At 29.5% G+C, this 11,638-nt stretch overlaps 1 protein-coding gene across 3 annotated transcripts in view; it reads left to right on the top strand.

The window, feature by feature from the left end:
- LOC122269136 (cell adhesion molecule Dscam1) overlaps window positions 1–11,638 on the top strand; it is a 398,009-nt gene that overhangs the window by 1,275 nt on the left and 385,096 nt on the right. The gene's annotated exons all lie outside the window — the stretch shown is intronic.

The raw sequence follows: 11,638 nt of genomic DNA, 5'->3' as shown, positions 1-11,638 counted from the left end.
ACTTAAAATTTGTATTAGTATTGCAGTTAATGAATACTAATCATCATTGTACTTCAATCATCCTTTCTAAAAATTTTTTTAACTTTTCACATGACAATGCTTGATTTGAGAACGGTTATTAATATAATGCATAGTACGGTGAATGGTCACTCTCAAAAAAGTGCTTTTTTCTTATTACTTAATATTTTCGATTGCTTAAGCAAGAATAAAGGTCAATTTGACTGATAACGCATCAAAAAAAAATTACAAAGGTGCAACAAGCTGAATGATCAATGGTCTTATTTTTCGTGAATGCAAAAAATATCTTTTAAAACACTAACAAAACTGTTTGCAATATCCGCTTAGCCAAAATATAAATAGCAAAATATTTTATTTCATTTTATATTATAACCGTCGTTGAACAACCGACCCATTCTTGGGTTTACGACTACTAATTTTCGACTCCGTAGTCTCGTAATTTTGAACCAATCCAGCAGACAAGGAAACTCCTGGAGCCCCAGAGGTATGCTTTGTTATGCTGACATGGAGAACTTTGAGACTCGTTAGATTTTACGCTCATCAGTCACCATTTACTACACGGGGAGTCTTCGGTCGGCGAGGATTGAACTCACGACCTCCTGGACATGAGCCCAGTGCCCTACCAACCATGCTATACCGGCCTTACTGTAAAATATTCCTGATTATTACAGTTCTTTGATTATTCTCTGATCATCCCTGATTATTACTGTATAATGCCACCCGGAGTGCAGCACTAGTAAAATCTTTTTTTTTTTGTGTGTGTAAAGTTTCATACCTCAATTTTCACCTGTATATTTAAAGTAATTCAGTGGTTTTATAGTAAATATTCTTATTAAAGCTGTCCCGCAGTGGACTGATCGTTAAGACACGGTTCTCAGCAGATCACCGAAGTCAAGCATCACTGGCTACGGTCAGTGTGTGGGTGGGTGACGACTTGGATCAGTCTGCGTAGGGACCGAGGGTGTGCGGTATTGGTCCTCGTTAAACTGTGCTACCGTAAAGTGCTCGACTTCGCGCGCAGGTCGTCGGGCTACCGAAGTGGGGGTGCCATCCCCTCCGCAGAGGATCAAAATTGTGATGGCATGTCTTCGGATCATCCTCCGGGATGTTTCCCAGACCGTCGCCAATAGCCCATTGTGCAGCTTTAGTGTGACGTAAATTAACAACAACAACAATCTTATTAAAGTTATAGTATATTGGAATTTTTGTTCTGTGAAATTTCTTGATCAAAAGTTCTAGCACCATGAATGTGGGTATTTCATACCATTACTTGATTAGGAATTTTTACACTATATCTCCAGAATTGTCCAGAATTATAAGCTCGAATATTTAATTTGTTTACTTTTAATTAGTTTAGATACATTTTCTTTTTAACTCAATCAATGTTTTAAAATTAACTTATGTAGGTTTATGTATTTTTATTTCCTAACTTTTATTAAAGTAAGCTATTTCGCACTCCTCGTTCTCTTTTTTCCTGTTTTAATTAAAATAAAGTATAGAATTTTCGTTGTTGATACACCTCTCACTTTTTTTTTATAATATGAGATAATTAAATTTGAATCTCCCCGAATTTAAATGATATTTTGGGTTCAGTAAACTTGTAAGCTGGTACTTTATTTCTTTTAAAAACAAAATCTGGTCTCTTTCTGCTTCTTTAATCCTTCTGAGCGTTATTCCTTACTTTTTTTCCTAAATTTAAGCTAGTGGATTTCCTTTATCAAAATGTCGGTTTTCATCATGTCATTTAATAGAGAAAATGTGTGCAGCAGGTCAATTTTGGCACAGAGTTTCTCAAGGGTTCAATACTGAATGACAAATATAGGATAAACGGACAATACACATTATGCAGAATTATATGCAATTGTAACATTTTGTCTAATTTTAACTAAATTACAGAGATTGCATTTAAAATGTAAAAGATCATTAACCGTTATTAATATGACAATTTTTATAAATGTGCTCCACGAAACAATAGAAAACATATTTTATAAATTAAACAGAAGGGAAGGAAAATACAACAGAATGACCTGAAAAACTGCAACTGTAGTTATATATATATATATATATATATATATATATATATATATATATATATATATATATATATATATATATATATATATATATATATATATATATATATATATATATATATATATATATATGTATTATTTCTAATGGCCGGGCAAAAATAAAAATAAATGAACAGGGACAGAAGTAAAGATGTCACTACAATAAATTGACCGAAGTCATTGCCTCATAAGTTCTCTGGCCTTCTAATAAAGCCCAGTCTTGGAGTCGCCCCTAAGGACTGCACAATGGTGGAGATGGTGTCTATCCATAGGGATATTAGAGTCCCAGAGGGGGCAGTAAGGGCTTGAGAAGATCCGAATACGGGGAAGGTGATCTGCAAGGCAATCATATCCAGTTAGTAGACGGAATTGGGCCACAGTGTGCCGACGAGGACTGCCAGGAACCCTCAAAAGATCTTCAACTTTGCAGCGCTTAGATTTTACTCTGTCATTTATTTGTTCACTGAATTGCCCTTTTAAAGTTTGCTATAAGTAAGGCTTCACAGAATGAAAAGAAAGTGGAGAGGAGCTTGATTTTAGAAGCCTCGAGCCCTTTTTTGCCAGAGCATCTGCTGGCTCGTTTCCACAGAGGCTGCAGTGGCCCGGCAGCCACTGAAGAATCACACGCTTTTGTTTTTGACGCAGTTCTTGTAGATGTTGCCGACACTGGGTGATTTCATTTGTTGCAGCCATACCAGCTGAACCGATCGCCTGAATTGCTGCTTTGGAGACAGATAAAACAACCACTTTGCAAAATTTATCTTCAAAAGTTATTAAGTGCTTAAAAGCAATGCGAATGGCTTCAACTTCACCATGGAAGGGAGTTCGGTGTTTCCCTGCGAAGACATAAAAGGAGAGTAAGTTCGAGGAAAACAATCGGCAAAGTGGTCTACAACTTTGGCATTTTATCTGAAAAACACTATATTAATCGCCACATGCCTTCATATGTTAAGGAAAGTCAAGTTTGAAACTCTGGATTTAAATAATGGATTCTTCTAATTTTTACCGTATTTCAGTTTGGTTGATAAATGAACATTTGAATTTGCCAATTGTTAAAAAATATGCAGGGAAATTCAATGGAGTTACTAGCGAGATTATATGCATACTCATACAGATTTTCAATTCTCCAGTGAGAAAGCTGTTGCCATTCATACGTATTGAAAACAATATTATGTTATTTTTTGCAGTAAAAATCAATTTCTTTATTTTCATTACTCTGTATTGGATTTCGATATCTATATTTAGGTACGTAAGAAAACCAACAAATGGTTTGCTTCTATATCTGCCTCCTAACTTATGACAAAAATAGTTTTTGAGTCATTTAAAACTGTATGTATAGGTCATTGTCGTATTAAATGAAATGTTAAATGTAAGAGTAAAACTTCTATAATCATAAATAATTTTGATAATAAACTGCTGTAAAACATTTATATAATTATCAGGTATAATTATATAAAGATTTCAATTTAATACAATTAACTTAAAAAAATATATAATGTTGAACTTTCGGTTCAAATAATATCTACATCTTTAAAAAGGAAAAATAATGATGCATCATTTGAAATCTTGTTGGCACCTTGCCTAAACATCGTGTATCTGTCAATTTCCAAAGTGGCAGATTGTGGTGTAGTGTCAATGATTATTTTTTCTTAACACAAATTTTAATACAGACTATAGCTTAATAAATTAACAAACTGTTACAAATGGCTTATAAAAAGTAATTGAATCATTTGGGGGAACGTACTACTTTAATAATGTGTTAAATAATAACTTATATATTGCAAATTTTACGAGAAAGGCTATGCGCACACGGAAGGAAAGTATGGTCAAAATTACCAGTTTGTGGAAAACTTTACCGTGTTTCTGCCTTGATGGGAATTCTAAAAAAGGCGTATAATTTTTACCGAAGCAGTTTGGTAATGATATTGGTAAAATAAACTAAAAATATATAGTTTTATAATATGTTGTAAATTTTGGTAAATGTTGTAAAATTTGGTAATTTTAACGTGATACTTTAAAGCACGTAATAAAAACCTTTTATTCGGTTAAATTTTCCTTGAAGTTTAGTATTTTTTACTATATGCGTGGTAATGAGAATTGCAATTTTGCCGGAACTTAACCAATATTTAAGAAGAACTTCCATTAAGCCGATATCATATGACTGGAAAATATACCAAATGAATAATTTTAAGATCCCACATTTTGCTTCTCTTACCCGAAATGCAATTACTATACAAAACAATAGTTTTACGAGAATATTTTCCTCTGCGTATGATATATTTTAAATCTATACTGATTGAACAAATCGAGAAATATATTTTTTAAATGAAATTGAAATGATAACATCTCTGAATGATTTTCAAGTAATAATTTCTATGTTAAAAATAATTCACTAAAGTAAAGCTCGAAAATCAAAATTACGATATGCACACAATATTCAATATTATTAAATAATTAAAACAATTTTATCTCACAAAACAATGGTTTCAATCATATCAGATACTTAAGTTATCCATAATATTCTGACATTATTAATTCTGCTGACGTTATAAAACTAAAATAAATGGAGTTTAGTTAAAACAATGATTTAAAGCTATTTATACGAATATAATTTACTTCGAAAAATTGAAAAATAACTTAATATTTTTTTATTAATTTCGAAGAATATTCTAACATTTTTGGCATTCTTCGAAAAAAGGCAACGATTGCAAAGATTTTCATGTTACGAACTTAGTTTCAGTTCAAGTGTTTAAGAACATTTTTTTAGTATAGGAAAAATATTTTTTTTTAAAGTAGAAATTTGAAAACAAGAGATTATTGCTGAATTTATGGCCATTTCACAAAACACTTATGCACATAAATACACAGAGGAAAAAAAATCTCACAAAATTATCATACTTGTATGGTAAAGAAATTTTGGGTTAAGGAAATCATAATTCTGGTAATTAAACAAAATATATGATATTCAAATGTTTGATTTGGTAACTAAAGCAAAATCTACGAAATAAGATTTTTTTATCGTGTTATTTGGAGAATTTTAGATGCATTAGATATTTTATATATATATATATATATATATATATATATATATATATATATATATGTCGACAGAGTGGGTTTAAGCCCACCCAGGGTAAGTGTTCATGATGCCTTGCACTACCTTGTGCTGTCTGTATTTTGACTTGACAAGGAGATATAAGCCAAGCTTTGTAATGAGCACACAAACCTGCAGTATGTGTGCGTAACAATTAATGAATAAATATTAATAAATAGATGCTTCCAAGTTTGCGGTGGGATGTGCCCCCTCTACTTCCATACTTCTATTTTAGGATGTTAGAGCACCCCTAATCCGTTACAGTTAAGCTTTTTATTTACAGGTCAGACATGTCAATTTATTTTCTATATTTATACATGCCTATTTTTTATATTTTTAAAGTTGGTAGACGTTAACTTATAGTTCAAATAAGAGAAACAATTAACCGATGAGAAGCGAAGTCAAGAAGGTTTTATTAAATAAAATACAGGTAATCAACTGAACATTTTTTGTCATTTCAAGTATATTAATACTGTTAAAAGTACCGACTTTTGATTAAAATTACTAAATTTAATCACCTTTACTTCTGGACTGCATGATAATAGAAACCATACTTTATTGTTAATTTTACCTAAAATCCATTACCAAATCGCTGCAGTAAAAATTTTCTTGCTTTTTGGTGTTCCCATAGAGCTAAAACCACGGTACATTTTACTATATTCCGGTGGCTTTAACCATGTTAAATTTCGCCATTAAAACACCCCTCATCCCTTTTATGCTGTTCTGCAATATGGCATGACATGCGTTTATTGTTAAACTTTGCGTAAAATGCATGTAACAAACCTATCTTTTGCAGAGGATATTATAAATGAGTGAAAAAAAGTGAAACTTTATTAATAATATAAATGCTTTGATTTAATAATATAAATGCTTCATATTCAATGAGACTAATAAAGTTAATTACCAGACAACATAAATTTTTCTTTAAACAAGAAATAAATCTCGAATTCTTTTAATGTTTAGTTTTTAGTTTTTAATAATATGAATAAAAAATGTTTTAACATGTAAATGTAAATAGTATTCCAAATCACCAAAGCAGCAATTTATGCAAATTAGTTTAGTTATACTATATATAACACCTCTTACGTTAAAGTAAATGCGTTTTGTAATGAATATTTCAACTCTACTTAGGTGGAAAAATTAGTTTGAACAAGTTATTTAAACATTTATAGGAATTATATAGGTAGAGTTGTACAATGTTTTTGAAATAAAACATTGAATAGACTCTAAAATACCACCTGAAACTTATGACTCAGATTTTTTATCAGTAAGTGTTGCAATACTGTGAGCAAAAAAGGAAAGGCTGAATAACTTCTGTTCTAATGATCAGATTTTCATATTCCAGGACTCAATCTCAATGTCTTAAGGGGGTGACGTTAATTGTGTGAATTAATAAGTGCAGACGATTTTTTAAATTAAGAAATCAGGCATAAAAACGTACTTATACGATTTATACGTACTCATACGTTCTTAACATGTACGCAAAAAAAGTAAAATAAACATTTAGGGGTACCAAACTTTGGATCGCTTTCCAACCAAACTAAGGGAACCATATTTCCCAGATTGCAACTACACCTGTATAGGTCAAAAATCCAAATCCGTCAAAAAAGGTTTATTCAGAAGAAGTGCGTTTTCGTGTCTGATATTGTAACTTATAACATCGCCATCACTTATTAATTAGCATATTTGAAATCATCCCCTCGAACCATTAAGATTGAGTTCCAGGAGGTGAAGATTCTATCATTAGATCAAAAATTATTGATGGTGGTCCATTTATTTATTTTGTGCACTGTACATTTAGTCTTTATTACGATAAAAGAGTAAAAACAATAGCATAAATAACATATAAATATTACGGCGTGAGATTTTTTCTCTTTTACAGACGTTGACAAACATTTCGATAAAATTTGACCCTTTGTTATAATTAATTCATGGTCAAGATATTCATATTTGAAAATTTAAATAATGTCAATTTATTTAGTTAGACATTCACCAAATCTAATTTCAATTAATAAATTGTAGAATATTTAAGAGATTCATTTAAAAGGAAAGTAAAAGATCACCAAACAATAAAAAAATCCGATATTTTTTCCTCAAAATTACAGTTAGTTACAGAAAAATTATTGAAGGAAATGTTAACATAAATTTCAACTTTTATGATTCTAAAAGCTAAACTATGCGCTAAACTAAATTTTTGTTTGAAATTGTAAAAAAATTAAAATTTAAGTAGGAAAATAAAATGCGTTGATACTGTATACATTGGCATTTTTCACACCCGAAAATATGTCAGTAAATTTATATTTCAGACGAAATTTAAATTATTAAAAATTGCATTTAAACTTGACAAACAAAATACTATTTCTCAAAAATCCCCAGATTGTGAAAAGGAATACAATTTTTATAAAATTCTGTAATATAATACAATATCATTGTATAAACACAGTTCTCTTGTCTGCATCTCGTTTTTAGATATTACTCAAAATATTTTATATTATAACTTATAAAAATTGTATTTATAGAGAACTATTTTTTTTAAGCAAAACTTTCGAGATTATCAGCTTAACTTCAATGAAATTGAAAACAAATATCCAGCTTCTAAAATTCGTTAATCTAATTTTGGTTACTTGCAAAAAATTTTACTATCAACATTTCCTTCGATAATATTTTTCTTCTAGGAAATGTATATAAGTATTTTTAATTTTTAGTTGAAGTTTAATATAATGTATTGCAACATTGCCTATAACAGAAATTAATTAAAATATCAAGTACATGAAATGAAATTTTCGCATTGAATTTTTCCTGAAAATAAAGTATTCATATATAACTTTAGAAATTGCATGAAATCTCAAGTTCTTTGTCAGAAATGTTTTATTTTGAAGAGCTGGTTAAATAAACTGTCAGAATGTATTACTTAAGAGAATCTTTAGAAATGTTAAAATCTTTTCAAAGAAAGTATTCTATGAAGAGAAGAGAGAAATAGTGTTAGTTGTAACTGAATTATTTCGCTTGTTATATTTTATTAAAGATTATTGCGACAAAATTATAAAATGTTAATTTAATACATTGAATTACGATTTAAATTAGGTTATTTAAAACTAGTTCAGTGACTTTTATCATTTAGTAACTTATATAACATATATACTGTTTTATGTAGAATATTATTAATAGAAATAAAGTTATGTTTCTGATTTAAATAGTATCTATTTTTTAAAATATCTAACATATTAAAATTGTTTTTTATTTTTCTATTATTAAATGCGCATAACTTTTTTTTAAAAAAATCTTAGTTATTAAATTCCAACTATTTTTTTAACATTTTAATAAAATTACTGATATTATAGGTAGAAAGAGTTATAAAGGCTAGCCACATTAGATGGATAGGACCCCTTTTTATGTGTAATGACCCAATCTCAACTAAATTAGTGACTTTTTTTTCAAAATAGAAGGAACATGAAAAAAGAGGAAGCCTCCCCTCAAAATATATTGATACTGTTGAGAGATATCAGGAAACTGGAAAGCAATCAAAGGCTATATGTTGCTCCAGTTTGAATCAGAGGGAGACAGTCATGGCCTGTGACAGGCTGTAGTGCTGAAGAGAAACTGTTATAAATTAGTAACATTTTAAAACTAATTGCAACAGTATGAAAACAAATGTGACAGTATACATCAAATTTGTGTTAGATACATTGAGTAAAAGCGAAACCTTCAAGGGGGAGTCTAATGGCAAATTAAATCTAGCACTAAAAATATTTTAGTCAACATTGTGGACTGTCTGAAGCAAGGTTTCAGTATAAAAATTAACCATTACTTGTGGGAATGTTAATTTGCGTTTCCTTATTGAAGACAATTCTTTATCTTCTGAGACTTCCTGTCTTTAGACCACCAAATTTGAGAATCAAATCCACCAATCTGAAATCAAAACAATATAAATGTTTTATACAACTGCATTTTACCATCGGCTTTTCAGACTTCATGTTTTCACATCTACACTTTTTTTAATAAAGAAGAACTATAAAGGTTAGACTGGTATACTAGAAACATCGTAAGTGCAAAAATAAAATTAATTATGTTTTAACATTTGTTAAAGGTAAAGCTAAATATCATACGGAAGTGTCACAAAAATTTGCATATACCATTTGTTTAACTTCACACCGTATATAATATTTCTCAGTATTTCAATCATTAAATGTTAAAATACTAGACATATCATAAATGGAAAATATAATTAAATGTGTTTTAACATTTATTAAAGTTTCAGCTAAATATTACACGAAACTGTCTCACAAAAATCCGCAGATAACATTGCTTACTATCTATTTCAGTATTTTAAACAATACAGGTTAAGCAAGTATGCCAGAAATATCGTAAGTGCCAACTCTAACTTTTTTTTAACATTTGTTAAACTTTGAGCTAAATATCACGAGAAAGTGCCACAAAAATGTGCACGTCCTATTCTTTCAGCTTCACACTGCAATCTATCACAGTATTTCAAATATTCCAGTTTAAATAAGTATACTAGAAATATCTTAAGTGCAAAATATGTTTTAACATTTGTTAAAGTTTCAGCTGAACATAAGACTAAAGTACCACAAAAATCTGCATACTCTAACTCCAAACTGTATACAATCTATCTCAGTATTTCAAATTGAGCAATTCTTTGGCAAATACTGACAGCTCAGCTTAAAGAGAATTCTAAGGAAGCCGTTGACTCTGAATTTGAATGCAGTGATTGAGAAAAAGGATCGTTTTGAATTGAGATGTCACTGAAGCTATAAGAAACGGCCTTCTTTGATTCATTTATGAGACTTCAAGAAATTTCCTAACTTGCCTTTATTTTTCTTATCATCCGAATTCTGCGCTGAGGAGTTTTCTTTCTTCGCCCGAGGCTGGGAGTTTTAAAACGGGGTCTTTTATAGCGAAAAAGTCGTTATTGGCTCACTTTCAAAAGTTTGAAGTTAGTGTAGCGAAGTATCACTTCATATTGAGAAGTTGGTGATAAACTTTTTTTTCTATTTAATTTCTTTTATAGCAAAACTTTTTGATGACTCAAAAACAGTAGAAGTGTACGAGTTACCTTCTTTTTATTTCTTTATGGGTAAAGAGGTACATTTAAGTACATCTCAAAACATATCTGCTTTTTAGTTAAAGATCCAGATTAGTTTAGATGTTGTTGCTTTTCTGTATTCTTGAGCACAAATTCAGACAAATGATTGAAGCATAAACTACCATTGAGTGATATTAGTGTTGAAGAATAATTGGAGATTATATTTTAAAACAGGTTTTTTGTTTAATAGGAATGAAAGTAATTTTATCTTTTGGCTTTTGGTATTAGGATTTAATCTTAAAGAATTGAGAGGCTAACCTCAAATAAGCTTATTAGTTAAGGCGGAGGATAATTTAGATTACATAATATGACACAAAATCGTACTTTCACTAAATAAACATACCCTTTTCTTGATGAATTTGTTATTCTAACTTTTAAAATATTGATAACTGCTTCAATCTGGAAAATATTGTCCCAATTTTGGTCAGGTGAGATAGTCCAAATTTTGGTCTCCTTAATGTTTATTTTACTATTCATGTATTTCACCAATAGACGTAGCAAGACACACTTTTTATTTCTAAGAAACTGTTCATTTATTTTAAGTTTTACCCATACATTTATGCATAAATAGACAAACAAAGAAAAAATAAATGTGCATATATACATGACACTTCAAATGAATGAAAGGATTTTTAAAAACAAAAAGCGTGCCTGACGCTATACCTGAGACACCATACCTGGAGAATTCAATAAGTTTTGCGCATGACTATAAAATTCGATTATCCAACAATAATTCCATGTAAAAAAACTCTTTAATAATTATTTATTATACTGATAATTTTATCTAATAATCATTGAAGAAATTTCAAATTGTAAGATATTCAAACATTTTAAGGAATGTAGTTTTTCAATGGAAAAAATACAAATTTGTAAGAAATTGATCTAGTAGTTTTTGTGAAATCGAATTTTAAATATATGATTCTTAGGACGTGAAATTCTGATTGTTAGATCAAAAACTATTCAGGGTGGGTTTTTTCGGGGGGGGGGTTGTTGTGCATTGTACTTTTATATGACTAAATCAAAGATATAGAGAATAGTTGGATGCGTACCTCTTCTTAATATTGGGTACAAAAATCTGGGTATCAAAATGAAAAAATATATATAAAATCTACAAATGTTAGCCTAACGCTGTGTAGCTTAGTATTTAGAACAAAATGGTCATTTAAATTATTCTCTTTGACGCGATTAAAAAAAATGTGATTTTTATAAATTAAAAGGTTTTGAACTAGCACTAATAAAACTAACTAAAAATAATTAGCTAAACAAAAAATTAAATTTCAAAAATATGAAAAAAGAATATGTTCAATACAAATGAATTCATATATTTTCCACGACTTTTTTTTAATAAAA

Source organism: Parasteatoda tepidariorum, chromosome 10 (genome assembly GCF_982258835.1).
Source record: "Parasteatoda tepidariorum strain Cologne lab strain chromosome 10, Ptep-v5.0, whole genome shotgun sequence".
Classification (NCBI taxonomy): domain Eukaryota; kingdom Metazoa; phylum Arthropoda; class Arachnida; order Araneae; family Theridiidae; genus Parasteatoda; species Parasteatoda tepidariorum.
Note: the sequence above shows the minus strand (reverse complement) of the source record. Positions and strands in the feature narration are given on the sequence as shown.